The following is a 16,283-nucleotide window of genomic DNA, read 5'->3' on the forward strand; positions in this document are numbered from 1 at the left end:
AAAACAAAATAAAACCAAGAATAAGATGCAACAGAGAACGTTCATGGCCCACAAGTCTAAATAATGTTTTCTTTCCACCCTCTACAGAAAAAGCTTGTCCCTCCCTGGTAGACAAACAGGCACATTCCTTCACTGCAGTGGAAGTGTAAACTGGAAACATGGACTAATTAGCAACCATTTTTAAAAAAAAGATGTTCTTTACCCATTGATATGGAGGGAGCTAAAACATATTGTTTTTTAAAATTAATTAATTAATTGGCTGCATTGGGTCTTCGTTGCTGCATGCGGGCTTTCTCTACTTGTGGTGAGCGGGGGCTACTCTTCGTTGAGGTGCAAGAGCTTCTCATTGTGGTGGCTTCTCTTGCTGCAGAGCACGGGCTCTAGGCACGCAGGCTTCAGTAGTTGTGGCACACGGGCTCAGTAGTTGTGGCTCACGGGCTCTAGAGCACAGGATCAGTAGTTGTGGTGCACGGGCTTAGTTGCTCCGTGGCATGTGGGATCTTCCCAGACCAGGGCTCGAACCTGTGTCCCCTGCATTGGCAGACGGATTCCTAACCACTGCGCCACCACATATTGTTAAAGTGAAAAAAGTAAACTATAGAGCAATATAACTTGTATGTTATGAACTGCATAAAAAGATGAGAAAAACGGGATTTCGAGGTTTATTTGTTTATATATCGGAAACGATATAAAAAATGGTAACACAGGGTTGCCTGTGAGGATGGAAACTAAGTCACTGGTGGACAGAAGAGGGATGATGGCTTTTTGCTAACTACCAGTTTGATTTTTGTATAATGTGAACATATAACTTGTTTTTAAAATTAAAATTAGTCATAAAATAAATAACATTACCCTGTTTATTTCCTGCACTCACTTGGTAAAAATACAATTAACTACTTTCCTGGCACCTTATACAACCTAGGAACTGGAGGACTGAACCTGAATTTTAATTGAAATACTTCTCTATGTATGTGTATGCATTTGTGTTTTCCTCCTTCAAGTAATGAGATAGGGATCCTTGAACTTCAAATTGTTTGGTTTGTAAGGTTCCTCAGTTATTTTCTATCTTCTGCTGTTCAAACAAATATTTTTTAATTACACAATGGCCTCCTTCCCCCTGCCCCCCCCCACCTTTTGGGTAACATTACATCCCTGTGACTTACTTATTTTATAGCTGGAAGTGTGTGTGACCCCCTTCACCCATTTTGCTGCCTCACCCCCAACCTGGCAACCACCAGTCTGTCCTCTGTATCTATAAGCTTGGTTTTCTTTCCTTTTTTTTTAGATTGTACACATAAGTGAAATCATATGGTATTTATCGTTCTCTGTCTGACTTATTTCTCTTAGGATAATGCCCTCAAGGTCCATCCATGTCACAAAGGGCAAGACTTCATTTTTTTTAATGGCTGAATAATATTCCATTGTACAATATGCCACATTTTCTTCAACCATTAACATGCTGACGGACACTTAGGTTGTCTCCATATCTTGGCCACTATAAATAATGCTACAATGACATGGGGGTACATATATCATTTTGAGTTAGTGTGGATCATATGGGAGTTCTATTTTTAAAAAGCGATGTCCTAGAACAATACTATAAAATCTATTTGGTCATGGGTGGGCTTCAAGTTTTCAACCTTACTGTTTTCCTCTGCTTCACTCAGAAGCTAGACACCTACACCATGCTCACCATGTTGATTAAGTTATGAATTACCTGGTATTTCCTCCCTCTCTCCCTCCCATCCTCCATTAACAAATATACTGTGCCTTATTATGTAAGGCACAGTTCTAGGCACTGGGATATGGAGTTGAATTCCATAGGCCTAGGTCCCTGCCCTCATATGTTTAGTTAACAGGTACCCATACTGTATTGTTTCCTGTTGCCGCTATAACAAACACTATAAATTTACAGGGGCTTAAAACAACACAAAATTTATCATCCTGTTGTCAGAAGTCCAAAATGAATCTTAAGAGGCTAAAGTCAAGATGTCAGCAGGGTGGGTTCCTTCTGGACACTCCAGAGGAGAATCTGTTCCCTACCTGTCCCACTTCTAGAGACTGGCTTTCCTTGGCCCCTGGCTGCAACACTATAATCTCTGCTTCCGTAGTCAGACCTCTCTCTGCCTCCCTCTTATAAGGAGACTTGTGATGAGGAAACTTGTGATTACATTTAAGGCCCACAAGGATAATCCAGAAAATCACCCCCCAATCCTTAACTTAATCACACCTGCACAGTCCCTTTTGCAATAGGAAGTAACATTCAAAGTTATGGGCATGAGGACATGGTTATCTTGTCGTCGGGGCGTTAATCGGCCAACCACACACGGAAGGAAGTGGGCCAAGGAGCTTCAGACCACAAATCTCCAACCCAAACTCTCGGCTCTCTATTTTAAACTTTATGAAAATTTCTAAGAAGTGATCAGTCTAGTTCTCCAGTACTTAATAAGGAATACTCTACCAAGTAAGATCTCAAACACTCCCTGTCCACTAAAAACAATAAACCCAATGATCTTTATATTTCCAGAGTTCATTATTACCTTTTTTAGACTTTCATAATAAAGACACTTACTATTAGGCTGTAGTTTAATAAAACCAATAGCTGGCAGAAGTTCCCACTGAGAGATTCCTTGTTAATAAAGAGATAAAATGGAGCATGCCTCTCCCCTCCAATTTGAATAGCGCATTAAAGGCTATGATCACTGAAGTTCAGTTCCTATCAAAGCATTATAAACCACTACTAAGCACAAGCAGGGAGAGGCCACAGTAGTGACTCATCCTTCAAAATGAAAAACAGTTCATACGGACAACTCTCAAATGACACTCCCTATCTGCATGAAGAATACCTGCTCAATAAAGGAATTTAGTATAAAATGAACAATTTTAGAAGAGTCAGAATATACCTGACCAAGAAAGCAAGATACACAATTCTATTCTGAAAGGGATTTGAAACTATTTCAGTTTACTACTAGGCACAGATACAGATAATATCACTGGCGTATTTTTCCAACCATTTAAAGAACAGGTATTATTAATACTATTTAATGTTTTGCAACATAGAGAAAGCCTCCAAATTCTTTTTTGAGAGCTAGCTTAACATTGATGCAAAGTTCCTAACAAAGAGAGACTACAGGAAAAACAGACTGACTGACCTATCATGTAAATATGGTGCAAAAATTCTAAATAAAAAATGTTAGAATCCAGCACACTAAAAGAATACACCAAAGTGACCAGGTGGGATTCAACCAGATATGCAAGAATGTCTTTATATTTTAGGAAGTCAATGTAATTCTTCATATTAATAGAAGAGAAAAGTCATAGATTACATGATCTGGAATGATAGTTGATAAAATTCAAAGTCCACTGCTTATACCAATAATGATTTCATACTTAGGCCAAAGGAATCAACTGAAAAATTACTATAAACAAGAGATTTCAAAGATAATGGTTATATAATCAACATATTATGTAAAAAATAAATTTCTTTTCAAATAACCAGTTAGAATATATAATGGAAGGAAAGACTCAATTTACAACAAGACTCACAAAGAATACATAATTAAGAATAAAATTAACACAAACTGTAAGATATTCATGAAGACAATTCAATAATGATATTTAGGTAACAGAAAGGGTGACTTTATGAAGATAAATGAAGGTAGATCCTGTTCTTGGGACAAAAAGGTTGTATACTGGTAAAGGCACAAAACTCTGATAATAAGAAAGACTATTAATTTCTAACATATAAAAATCTCCTCACAATAAAAAAAATTTTTGACCACTGAGTCAAAAGACAAAGGACTTGACTTTGGACTCATCTGATCTATCGCCTAGTTTTCTTTATCCTTAAATTTGTGAAGATAATTTCTGATGTTGAAAACTGGCTTTAACTTTTTCTTTAAAAGCAGGTTGATTTATATACAATAAAATCACCCTTTTAATGAGATTTGATAAAGGTATACAGTCATATAACACCACCACAATCAAGACACAGAATAGTTCCATCACCTCCAAAGGTTTCCCCTTATTCTTTGCAGTCAATCTCTTCCATCACCCCATCCCATGGCAGCCACTGATCTGATTTCAGTTCCTATTGTTTTGCCTTTTCCAGAATGTTATATAAATGGATCATATTGTACATAGCCTTTGTGCCTGTTTCTTTTCACCTAGCTAAGGCTTTGAGATATATTCATACAGTTACATGTATCAGTGGCACGTGCTTTTTTTTTTACTGTTCAATAGTATTCCGTTGTCTGGAAATAGCATAATTTGTTTATCCATTCACATTTATTTGGGGTGTTTCCATTTTTATAATTTTATAAATAAAGAAGCTATAAAGAGTCGTGTACTGGTCTTTGTGTGTGTGTGTGTGTGTGTATATATATATATATGTATGTTTTCATTTCTCTTGGATAAATACCTAGGAGTGAGACTGCTAAACTGTACAATAAGTGTGTGTTGAAATGTCTTTCGAAGTGGCTATACCTTTCTGTATTTCCACAATGAATGAGATTACCAATTGCTCCACATCCTGGTACAGTCACAGCCACAGTCTTTTCATGCTAAGCGGCCTATTGGATGTGTAGTGGTATTACACTGTGGGTTTAATTTGCATTTTCCTAATGACTAATCATGTTGGGCATCTTTTAGCGTGGTTATTTACCATCTATGTGTCTTGGAGTTCAAATCTTTTACCCATTTTTAAAAATTGGGTTTTTAAAAGTGAGTTTTAAGAGTTCTTTAGGTATCCTGGAATCAAATCCTTTATCAGAGATATACCTTGAAAATATTTTCCCCCAGTCTGTGGCTTATCTGTCCATTTTCTTAACAAGTTTTGTGAAGAGTAGAAGCTTTTGATTTTGATGAAGTGCAATTTATCAATTTTTTTAATGTTTCAATGCTTTTGGGGTCCTAATCTTTGACAAATTTTAAATGACGAAGAAGCTACTGTAATTTGAATATTTATAAACAAAACCTTACTATTTAGTTATTATTAAAAATAGAAAATGGAAGGAAGTCCAGGTGAAACATAACTTGTAACTGACATCCTGAACTCTTAGAAGGTCCTTCTTTATTTCAAGATATACAATCAGCTCAAAAGGATCAACAGTCAAAGCCAGAAAGTCCCCGAGGCAATGCTTTACTTCTAAAATGTAATAACTTAATATTTTCCAATTACCCAGACTTCACTGAATAAGGACAACACAAAATTATAACTAAGACTGAGCTAAAGAAAATAATGTTCTGTTTTAAGGGTACAATAGTTGAAAGCTGCTTAAAGATGGCTTAACAATTTGCCTGGTCTGCATAATAAAATTTATTTATATGACTTGCCAGACATGTTGTCAGACATCAAAGCACAGACTTTTAAAATCATGGGAAGGCTCAAATTACTTTACCTCTTTGGGTCTCGGCTTGTTTGTAAAACTAAGTTTAAGATGAATAATTTAGCACATGGAAGATGTCTAAATACACATAGTAAGTACGGGTAATGTAAACATTCAGGCATCTTTTTAGAAGACCCTACCTTTATATGCAGCGTATATGCAGTCCCCAGTCAGTGCAAAATTACTGATATTACCAGCAGCACAAAAGTAAAGCCCTCACCAGTTAAAACTAGCAAAACATTTCTAGAACTCCGGAGGAAGTCATGACTAAACTGAGACTTGAAAGACAAAGCATTTTAACAGACCAGGTGAACCTGGGAGTGTTGGTGAGAGATGAAGGAAGAAGTAAAAAGTAAAAAGGGCCAGAAACAGGCGTTTACATGCCAGCAATTGAGATTTTTTTTATTCTTAGAGCAAAGAGAATTACCAGGATTTTTTAAGTGAGAGATTATGACTCAGAAGGCAGGAAGAGCAGCCACAGGCTACAGGGCAATGGTGACTAGGGAGAAGATGGGGATGGATTTGAGACATTAAGAAAAAAGCATCAACCAAATCTGGGGACAGATTAGATATGAGGGGTTGAAGGGACAATTCAAGCCAAAGTACCCAACTTCCTGGCTTGAGTGGATACAGGTTAGGAAAGGAAGAAGAACAAGCAGCATTTTTAGGAGGGGTGGTGGTGAAAAGAGTTGGTGCAAGGAAATGATGGAAATCTACACCGATTTTTTAATGGATCAAAATATTTTAAAGGAAGAATCTAAGTACAGCCTAAGTATAAGCAGTTTTCTTACCCCAGTCACAGAGGTTCTGCTACCACACTATGACTTGATTTCAGCAGTGTTGAGAAATAAGCAACAGGGTGGAACCTGAAAGGTGGAAGATAAAAAGACTGATAAACTACTATTTATAGCTATTTTAACATTTTTCTTTGAACCCCTAAATGTACTTTTAAAATAAGATTATGTAGAAAAATATTTAATAATTATTAATTATAAAGAATATACATTTTGCTCCTGTATTCCTATGCTAACTATGGCAAGACACATAACAATAATCTTTTGAATTTTGAACCATGTGAGTCTTTTACCTATTTGAAAATTCAATACGTGTTATTTACTGAACATACCAGCTACAAAATTGGATGAAGAAGTAATATCAAGCCTGAATTTAACAGAACTACTAAAAAAGTATGACTTATGTAATTTATACCTGCTTTAGAGTCTACTGCATCCAAGCTATAAATTAGGTGTATAAATACTGTTATTTTGAGTTTCTCTTATTGATATATTTATAAATCTGATATTGCCTGTGAAAACTCTCCTGATTTAAGAAGGAGAACCAGAAAAAAATAATTGAATTAACCATGCCTGGGGCTTCCTTGGTGGCGCAGTGGTTAAGAATCCGCCTGCCAATGCAGGGGACACAGGTTCGAGCCCTGGTCTGGGAAGATCCCACATGCCGCGGAGCAACTAAGCCCATGCGCCACAACTAGTGAGCCTGTGCTCTAGAGCCCATGAGCCACAACTACTGAGCCCACGTGCCTAGACCCCGTGCTCCGCAACAAGAGAAGCCACTGCAACGAAAAGCCCATGCACCGCAATGAAGACCCAACACAGCCAAAAATAAATAAATAAAATAAATAAAAATGAAAAAAAAAAAACCATGCCTGAATGATCCAACTTAAAAATGAACAGGGCATTTCATTAACTGCATAAGACATATCAAACTACATATTTGAAGAAATACTGACAAAAAGTTTAACAGTAAACAGTCATTAGCAAATGAAATATTTTAAAAGAATCTAAGTATGGCCTCTGGTTTACATGAAGACATCTGTTAAATCCCACTTTGGGATGCACGTTTCATTTAAGTTAGCTCTCTCTTTGTATAGTGGCTTCCCTGATCTTTTGGTCTGCTTCTGGATTTCCTTTCTGTTTGTTTCTTATGCCCATATTCTGAGTCAACATATATTTATTAAGAGTCAGATACTGTGCTAGGCATTGGGGAGGGGACGGGGAGGGGAAGGGGGGTACACAGATGAGCAAGTCAAAATCCCTGACTTTGAGATCTTACAACAAAGTAACAGAGATGTGGGGGAGGACAGTATTAAGTTGTAACACGCAAGTCTGCCTCCTGCATCCCTTTCCACTTAAGTCACACTTGCTTTTTCTATGTTGTTTTGTTGACTTCATAGCTTCAATTTTTATTTTTTAATTTAATTTTAATTTAATCATCCTGTAGATGTAGAGCAGTCTATTTACCAACTCTTGTAATAGAAGACATCATAGCTGTTTGGAGTTCTTCTAAATTCTAAATGGATAACCATCTGTTTCTATATATAAAATGCTTTTCATGAGGTAGATTTTAAGGAACTGTAATGAATGAACGGATTGTTTAAGGTTTATTAGACATATTGTCCAATGCTTTTCAAAAGTGCTATACAACTGTTCACGACATTCCTATTAGCAATGGGCATTCTTTTAAAAAATCTAATTATATATTGGGAAAAAGATCCCATTTTTTCTAACTACGTCTTTGATTACATGATGAGGGTGACCATTTTTTCCATGTATTTATTTATTTTGTGAATTGTTAATTCACATCCTTTACTAATCTGGCAATAGTATCTCATATTATACTTTTTATACTTTCATGTCACCACTGGCAAGGCTTTCTTTCCTCTTGCTTTCCCAGTCCACTATAGCAGGTTTCTTCTGTTGCTGGGTAGATCTACTTCCCATGACAGATCTGGAGAGGTAACAGACTATGTTCACTGGCATTTTAGTGGATGGGCTTTACTTCAGGGTTCATGGGCAAGGAACAGGTTGACAGGGTAGGATCTTTCTCCAAATATCAAAATAAGGAGCGTACTCGCTGGAACACTAACTCTTGCATTAGGACACCTAGTCCTCCTCAGGCTGAGAGTTTAAAAACAAGGTTGTTTTGAAAGTAGATTTCCAAAATTAGCATGGTAACCAACGTCGTGTAATCTTTGTATGGGCTGAGTGAGTGGGCAGCATATCCAATGAGCTCTTGATATGTCCTCCTTTAATTACTACCATGTCCTATCATCTCTTCTGCTCTCTGTTCCTACTGACTCAAGCTTAGAGTCTCTTCAGGACTCTAAGGGGAAAAATAGATGCCACGTGCAGTTTCCCTCATGGGTATGCTGGGCTGGGGCTTTCTCCATCCTGGTTCAGCCATCATCGCCATCTGTTTTCTGTCTTCTGGAACCTGGAAGTGTCTGCTTTGCTGATGGTCACCCCATCTGTTCCCATTCTCAGTTATGGATTTAAAAATTTCCGCCTCTAAGTTTTTTTCCTCTCTGTCATTTCACAGGGAGTCGGGGCTACAGAGGAGTAGGACACATTAATTTAGTCTACTGGCTTTCCCTGTAGACGAGCTAAAATCCAGAGCTGACTTGATTTGGAATGCCAAAATATTTCAGACTTAGAAACTATGAAAATCTCTATTAAACAGATCTAATTTTAAAATTAGCCTCAGCTTTTTTGCACAGCAAAGGAAACCATTGACAAAATTAAAAGAGAACCTACTGAATAGCAGAAAATATTTGCAAATGATATGACCGATAAGGGATTAATATCCAATAGATATAAATAGCTCATACAACTCAATATAAACAGCTCATAGAACTCAACATCAAAAAAAGCAAACAACCCAATTGAAAAAATGAGAAGAACTGAATAGACATTTTCCCAAAGACAAAATGCAGATGGCCAGGCACAGGCACATGAAAAGATGCTTCACACTGCTAATCATCAAGGAAATGCAAATCAAAACCATAATGACATCACCTCACACCTGTTAGAATGGCCATCATCAAAAAGACAACAAATAGAGGGACGAGAGGAAGATGGCTGAAGAGTAAGACGTGGAGATCACCTTCCTCCCCACAGATACACCAGAAATACATCTACACGTGGAACAACTCCTACAGAACACCTACTGAACGCTGGCAGGAGACCTCAGACCTCCCAAAAGGCAAGAAACTCCCCATGTACCTGGGTAAGGCAAAAGAAAAAAGAAAAAACAGAGACAAAAGGATAGGGACAGGATCCGCACCAGTGGGAGGGAGCTGTGAAGGAGGAAAGGTTTCCACACACTTGGAAGCCCCTTCACGGGCGGAGACTGCGGGTGGCGGAGGGGGGAGCTTCGGAGCCGCGAAGGAGAGCACAGCAACAGGGGTGCGGAGGACAAAGCGGAGAGATTCCCGCACAGAGGATCAGGGCCGACTGGCACTCACCAGCCCGAGAGGCTTGTCTGCTCACCCATGGGGCGGGCGGGGCTGGGAGGTGAGGCTCAGGCTTCGGTCGGAGCGCTGGGAGAGGACTGGGGTTGGCGGCGTGAACACTGCCCGCAGGGGGTTAGTGCGCCACAGCTAGCCAGGAGGGAGTCCGGGGAAAAGTCTGGACCTCCAAAGAGGCAAGAGACTTTTTCTTCCCTCTGTTTTCTGGTGCGCGAGGAGTGGGGGTGAAGAGCGCTGCTTAAAGGAGCTGCAGAGACGGGTGTGAGCCGTGGCTAACAGCGTGGACACCAGATACGAGCATGGGATGCTAAGGCTGCTGCTGCCGCCACCAAGAAGCCTGTGTGTGAGCACAAGTCACTCTCCACACCCCCCTTCCGGCGAGCCTGTGCAGGCCGCCACTGCCAGGGTCCCGGGATCCAGGGACAACTTCCCCGGAAGAATGCACGGCACGCCTCAGGCTGGTGCAACGTCACGCAGGCCTCTGCCGCCGCAGGCCCGCCCCGCACTCTGTGCCCCTCCCTCCCCACGGCCTGAGTGAGCCAGAGCCCCTGAATCAGCGGCTCCTTTAACCCCGTCCTGTCTGAGTGAAGAATTGACGCCGTCTGGCGACCTACACGCAGAGGCGGGGCCAAATCCAAAGCTGAGCCCCTGGGAGCTGTGAAAACAAAGAAGAGAAAGGGAAATCTCTCCCAGCTGCCCCAGAAGCAGCGGATTAAAGCTCCACAATCAACTTGATGTACCCTGCATCTGTGGAATACATGAATAGACAACCAATCATCCCAAATTAAGGAGGTGGACTTTGAGAGCAAGATTTATGATTTTTTCCCCTTTTCCTCTTTCTGTGAGTGTGTATGTGTATGCTTCTGTGTGAGATTTTGTCTGTATAGCTTTGCTTCCACCATTTGTTCTAGGGTTCTATCCGTCCGTTTTTGTTTTTTTAAAAATTATTTTTTAATAATTAATTTTAATTATTTTACTTTATCTTCTTTCTTTTTTTCCTTCCTTCCTTCCTTCTAATTCATTCTACTTTTTCTCCCTTTTATTCTGAGCTGTGTGGATGAAAGGCTCTTGGTGCTGCAGCCAGGAGTCAGTGCTGTGCCTCTGAGGTGGGAGAGCCAACTTCAGGACACTGGTCCCCAAGAGACCTCCCAGCTCCACATAATATCAAACGGCGAAAATCTCCCAGAGATCTCCATCTCAACACCAGCACCCAGCTTCACTCAACGACCAGCAAGCTACAGTGCTGGACACCCTATGCCAAACAACTAGCAAGACAGGAACACAACCCCACCCATTAGCAGAGAGGCTGCCTAAAATCATAATAAGTCCACAGACACCTCAAAACACACCACCAGACGTGGACCTGCCCACCAGAAAGACAAGCTCCAGCCTCATCCACCAGAACACAGGCACTAGTCCCCTCCACCAGGAAGCCTACACAACCCACTGAACCAACCTTAGCCAATAGGGACAGACACCAAAAACAACGGGAACTACAAACCTGCAGCCTGCAAAGAGGAGACCCCAAACACAGTAAGATAAGCAAATAGAGAAGACAGAAAAACACACAGCAGATGAAGGAGCAAGATAAAAACCCACCAGACCTAACAAATGAAGAGGAAATAGGCAGTCTACCTGAAAAAGAATTCAGAATGATAGTAAAGATGATCCAAAATCGTGGAAACAGAATAGACAAATTGCAAGAAACATTTAACAAGGACCTAGAAGAACTAAAGATGAAACAAACAATGATGAACAACACAATAAATGAAATGAAAAATACTCTAGATGGGATCAATATCAGAATAACTGAGGCAGAAGAACGGATAAGTGACCTGGAAGATAAAAGAGTGGAAATACCTACTGCAGAGCAGAATAAAGAAAAAAGAATGAAAAGAACTGAGGACAGTCTCAGAGACCTCTGGGACAACATTAAATGCACCAACGTTCAAATTATAGGGGTTCCAGAAGAAGAAGAGAAAAAGAAAGGGACTGAGAAAATATTTGAAGAGATTATAGTTGAAAACTTCCCTAATGTGGGAAAGGAAATAGTTAATCAAGTCCAGGAAGAACAGAGAGTCCCATACAGGATAAATCCAAGGAGAAATACGCCAAGACACATATTAATCAAACTGTCAAAAATTAAATACAAAGAAAACATATTAAAAGCAGCAAGGGAAAAACAACAAATAACACACAAGGGAATCCCCATAAGGGTAAAAGCTGATCTTTCAGCAGAAACTCTGCAAGCCAGAAGGGACTGGCAGGACATATTGAAAGTGATGAAGGAGAAAAACCTGCAACCAAGATTACTCTACCCAGCAAGGATCTCATTCAGATTTGATGGAGAATTTAAAACCTTTACAGACAAGCAAAAGCTGAGAGAGTTCAGCACCACCAAACCAGCTTTACAACAAATGCTAAAGGAACTTCTCTAGGCAAGAAACACAAGAGAAGGAAAAGACCTACAATAACGAACCCAAAACAATTAAGAAAATGGGAATAGGAACATACATATCGATAATTACCTTAAATGTGAATGGACTAAATGCTCCCACCAAAAGACACAGATTGGCTGAATGGATACAAAAACAAGACCCATATATATGCTGTCTACAAGACACCCACTTCAGACCTAGAGACACATACAGACTGAAAGTAAGGGGATGGAAAAAGATATTCCATGCAAATGGAAATCAAAAGAAAGCTGGAGTAGCAATTCTCATATCAGACAAAATAGACTTTAAAATAAAGACTATTAGAAGAGACAAAGAAGGACACTACATAATGATCAAGGGATCGATCCAAGAAGAAGATATAACAATTGTAAACATTTATGCACCCAACACAGAAGCACCTCAATACATAAGTCAAATACTAACAGCCATAAAAGGGGAAATCGACAGTAACACATTCATAGTAGGGGACTTTGACACCCCACTTTCACCAATGGACAGATCATCTAAAATGAAATAAGGAAACACAAGCTTTAAATGATACATTAAACAAGATTACTTAATTGATATTTATAGGACATTCCATCCAAAAACAACAGAATACACATTTTTCTCAAGTGCTCATGGAATATTCTCCAGGATAGATCATATCTTGGGTCACAAATCAAGCCTTGGTAAATTTAAGAAAATTGAAATTTTATCAAGTATCTTTTCCAACCACAACGCTATGAGACTAGATCTCAATTACAGGAAAAGATCTGTAAAAAATACAAACACATGGAGGCTAAACAATACACTACTTAATAACGAAGTGATCACTGAAGAAATCAAAGAATACCTAGAAACAAATGACAATGGAGCCACGATGGCCCAAAACCTATGGGATGCAGCAAAAGCCGTTCTAAGAGGGAAGTTTATAGCAATACAATCCTACCTTAAGAAACAGGAAACATCTCGAAAAAACAACCTAAACTTGCACCTAAAGCAATTAGAGAAAGAAGAACAAAAAACCCCCAAAGTTAGCAGAAGGAAAGAAATCATAAACATGAGATCAGAAATAAATGAAAAAGAAATGAAGGAAACGATAGCAAAGATCAATAAAACTAAAATCTGGTTCTTTGAGAAGATAAACAAAATTGATAAACCACTAGCCAGACTCATCAAGAAAAAGAGGGAGAAGACTCAAATCAATAGAATTAGAAATAAAAAAGGAGAAGTAACAACTGACACTGCAGAAATACAAAAGATCATGAGAGATTACTACAAGCAACCCTATGCCAATAAAATGGACAACCTAAAGAAATGGACAAATTCTTAGAAATGCACAACCTGCCAAGACTGAATCAGAAAGAAATAGAAAATATGAAGAGACCAATCACAAGCACTGAGATTGAGATTAAAAATCTTCCAACAAACAAAAGTCCAGGACTAGATGGCTTCACAGGCGAATTCTATCAAACATTTAGAGAAGAGCTAAAACCATCCTTCTCAAACTCTTCCAAAATATAGCAGAGGAAGGAACACTCCCAAACTCATTCTATGAGGCCACCATCACCCTGACACCAAAAGCAGACAAAGATGTCACAAAGAAAGAAAACTACAGGCCAATATCACTAATGAACATAGATGCAAATTCCTCAACAAAATACTAGCAAACAGAATCCAACAGCACATTAAAATCATACACCATGATCAAGTGGGGTTTATTCCGGGAATGCAAGAATTCTTCAATATATGCAAATCAATCAATGTGATACACCATATTAACAAACTGAAGGAGAAAAACCATATGATCCTCTCAATAGATGCAGAGAAAGCTTTCGACAAAATTCACCACCCATTTATGATAAAAACCCTGCAGAAAGGAGGCGTAGAGGGAACTTTCCTCAACATAATAAAGGCCATATATGACAAACCCACAGCCAACATCGTCCTCAATGGTGAAAAACTGAAAGCATTTCCACTAAGATCAGGAACAAGACAAGGTTGCCCACTCTCACCACTCTTATTCAACATAGTTTTGGAAGTTTTAGCCACAGCAATCAGAGAAGAAAAGGAAATAAAAGGAATCCAAATCGCAAAAGAAGAAGTAAAGCTGTCACTGTTTGCAGATGACATGATACTACACATAGAGAATCCTAAAGATGCTACTAGAAAACTACTAGAGCTAATCAATGAATTTGGTAAAGTAGCAGGATACAAAATTAATGCACAGAAATCTCTGGCATTCCTTATACACTAATGATGAAAAATCTGAAAGTGAAATCAAGAAAATACTCCGATTTACCACTGCAACAAAAAGAATAAAATATCTAGGAATAAACCTACCTAAGGAGACAAAAGACCTGTATGCAGAAAATTATAAGACACTGATGAAAGAAATTAAAGATGATACAAACAGATGGAGAGATATACCATGTTCCTGGATTGGAAGAATCAACATTGTGAAAATGACTCTACTACCCAAAGTAATCTACAGATTCAATGCAATCCCTATCAAACTACCACTGGCATTTTTCACAGAACTAGAACAAAAAATTTCACAATTTTTATGGAAACACAAAAGACCCTGAAGAGCCAAAGCAATCTTGAGAACGAAAAACGGAGCTGGAGGAATCAGGCTCCCTGACTTCAGACTATACTACAAAGCTACAGTAATAAAGACAGTATGGTACTGGCACAAAAACAGAAATATAGATCAATGGAACAGGATAGAAAGCCCAGAGATAAACCCATGCACATATGGTCACCTTATATTTGATAAAGGAGGCAGGAATGTACAGTGGAGAAAGGACAGCCTCTTCAATAAGTGGTGCTGGGAAACCTGCACAGATATATGTAAAAGTATGAGATTAGATCACTCCCTAACACCATACAGAAAAATAAGCTAAAAATTGATTAAAGACCTAAATGTAAGGCCAGAAACTATCAAACTCTTAGAGGAAAACATAGGCAGAACACTCTATGACATAAATCACAGCAAGATCCTTTTTGACCCACCTCCTAGAGAAATGGAAATAAAAACAAAAATAAACAAATGGGACCTAATGAAACCTCAAAGCTTTTGCACAGCAAACGAAACCATAAACAAGACCAACAGACAACCCTCAGAATGGGAGGAAATATTTGCAAATGAAACAACTGACAAAGGATTAATCTCCAAAATTTATAAGCAGCTCATACAGCTCCAAAACAAAAAAACAAACAACCCAATCCAAAAATGGGCAGAAGACGTAAATAGATATTTCTCCAAAGAAGATATACAGACTGCCAACAAACACATGAAAGAATGCTCAACATCATTAATCATTAGAGAAATGCAAATCAAAACTACAATGAGATATCATATCACACCAGTCGGAATGGCCATCATCAAAAAAATCTAGAAACAATAAATGCTGGAGAGGGTGTTGAAAAAAGGGAACACTTTTGCACTCCTGGTGGGAATGTAAATAGGTACAGCCACTATGGAGAACAGTATGGAGGTTCCTTAAAAAACTACAAATAGAACTACCATATGACCCAGGAATCCCACTACTGGGCATATACCCTGAGAAAACCATAATTCAAAAAGAGTCATGTACCAAAATGTTCATTGCAGCTCTATTTACAGTAGCCCGGAGATGGAAACAACCTAAGTGTCCATCGACAGATGAATGGATAAAGAAGATGTGGCACATATATACAATGGAATATTACTCAGCCATAAAAAGAAACGAAATTGAGGTATTTGTAATGAGGTGGATGGACCTAGAGTGAAGTAAGTCAGAAAGAGAAAGAGAAATACTGTATGCTAACACATATATATGGAATTTAAGAAAAAAAATGTGTCATGAAGAACCTAGGGGTAAGACAGGAATAAAGACACAGACCTACTAGAGAATGGACTTAAGGATATGGGGAGGGGGAAGGGTAAGCTGTGACAAAGCGAGACAGAGGCATGGACATATATACACTACGAAACGTAAGGTAGATAGCTAGTGGGAAGCAGCCGCATAGCACAGGGAGATCAGCTCAGTGCTTTGTGACAGCCTGTAGGGGTGGGATAGGGAGGGTGGGAGAGAGGGAGATGCAAGAGGGAAGAGATATGGGAACATATGTATATGTATAACTGATTCACTTTGTTATAAAGCAGAAACTAACACACCATTGTAAAGCAATTATACTCCAATA

The 16,283-nt window shown here is 38.9% G+C and overlaps 1 protein-coding gene across 2 annotated transcripts in view; it reads right to left on the minus strand.

The window, feature by feature from the left end:
* RALA (RAS like proto-oncogene A) overlaps positions 1-16,283 on the minus strand; it is a 76,696-nt gene that overhangs the window by 24,522 nt on the left and 35,891 nt on the right. The window contains exon 2 of one of the 2 annotated variants that reach the window (XM_060020218.1): positions 6,179-6,253. The exons of the other annotated variant lie outside the window; for it this stretch is intronic. The gene's annotated coding sequence lies outside the window, so the exon portion shown is untranslated. The remainder of the gene's footprint in view (positions 1-6,178; positions 6,254-16,283) is intronic. 2 annotated transcript variants of the gene reach the window in all.

This window comes from Delphinus delphis, chromosome 9, assembly GCF_949987515.2.
Source record: "Delphinus delphis chromosome 9, mDelDel1.2, whole genome shotgun sequence".
NCBI classification, from domain to species: domain Eukaryota; kingdom Metazoa; phylum Chordata; class Mammalia; order Artiodactyla; family Delphinidae; genus Delphinus; species Delphinus delphis.